This window comes from Echinops telfairi, unplaced genomic scaffold (assembly GCF_000313985.2).
Source record: "Echinops telfairi isolate 266 unplaced genomic scaffold, ASM31398v2 ScPeMD7_7412;HRSCAF=8450, whole genome shotgun sequence".
Classification (NCBI taxonomy): Eukaryota; Metazoa; Chordata; class Mammalia; order Afrosoricida; family Tenrecidae; genus Echinops; species Echinops telfairi.
In genome coordinates, this window is record NW_022111312.1 from 14718100 (window position 1) to 14719329 (window position 1230).

Sequence of the window (1230 nt, forward strand, 5' to 3'; positions counted from 1 at the left end):
GGCTACCAGGGGTCTCACCGAGCAGGGGAGAGAATCCCTAGAATGAGAACTGCCAGATTCCTGAGGTGGGAGAGCTGAGGTGGACAAAGGCTGGGCCAGGGCCAGGGCCGGATCACAGGGGAGTGTGGGTTGGGGCCCAGACCCAGGAGAGGAGCGGGGCGGGTGGGGGGGGGCAGGCTGTTAGAGGGATCAAGGTGGGGGGTAGGGAGGTATCCGACAGCCACCCCAAGCCAGCCTGGAGAAACGTCCTCTCTTCCTGCACACAAGGAGGCTTTGTGTCAAGGTCTGCGGGGAGAGAGCCTGACGTGGTATTAATTCAAACTGAGGACGCCCTGCCAAACTCGCCGGGGCAATGTCTCCAACGCCCCAGCTCAGCGTGACAAAGGGCTGGGGGCTGGAGCCTGGAGGAGGGGGAGGCGAGAGGAGGCGGCCAAGTACAGCTCGAGATGCCAGGTTTGAAAAACAGAGCGAGGACCGTGGGAGCCCGTGGCGTGAGTCTCACAAACAAACACGCAGAGTGGGCCCGTGGCTACCTACCGGGCAGGCAGGAGGAACGGGGAAGGAGCATCCTTGCTTGGGGGTGATGGGGGTGCTTCTGTGCTTCTGTGAAGGGTGGTGAAGGTCACAGAGCACGGTGAGACGGCAGGCACAGGTGAACCTGGGGGGTGCGGCGGGTGGGGTTCGCAGATTGGGGAGGGGAGTTTCCCAGGACGTAGGAAAGGGATGTGGGCACTCACCGTTGTCGGTGAGGTGTGCGATAGTTGCGTGATGGACGGGGAAAATGTGTGAAACGCAGGGGCTTCCAAGGGAGCAGAGCATTGGGAAAGTGGGGCCGAGATTGGCCCGGCATGGGGTGGCCACAGACTGGCCGCTGGTTCGAACAGCAAAGGGGAAAGGCTAAGCTTACACAGAAAGGCAAGGTACGTCCATGTTTTGTATTATGTCTGTTCACCACAATACACTTTAGTGTTTCTACACGATAAATAGACACAATTCCCTTTTTTGGTTTGCTTTGAAAAAGAGAGAGAGAGAAACTGTCTTGTTGGGGGATAATCCACAGGCCAGGCGATTGCGCAATCATGTCAAACAGAACTGTGTCATCATCACCACCATCAACTTTAGAGCCTTTTTGTCTGTACCCCTCGTTACTAGCGCCCCGTTTTATTCTCTCCCCCCCACCCCACCTCCTCCGGCACACCCCCGAGCCGAGAAGCCCTTCCTTTATCCAGT

The 1230-nt window shown here is 58.1% G+C and overlaps 1 protein-coding gene across 3 annotated transcripts in view; it reads right to left on the reverse strand.

Moving 5' to 3' along the window:
* Positions 1-1230, reverse strand: part of SCARB1 (scavenger receptor class B member 1) — a 74603-nt gene that overhangs the window by 50339 nt on the left and 23034 nt on the right. The gene's annotated exons all lie outside the window — the stretch shown is intronic.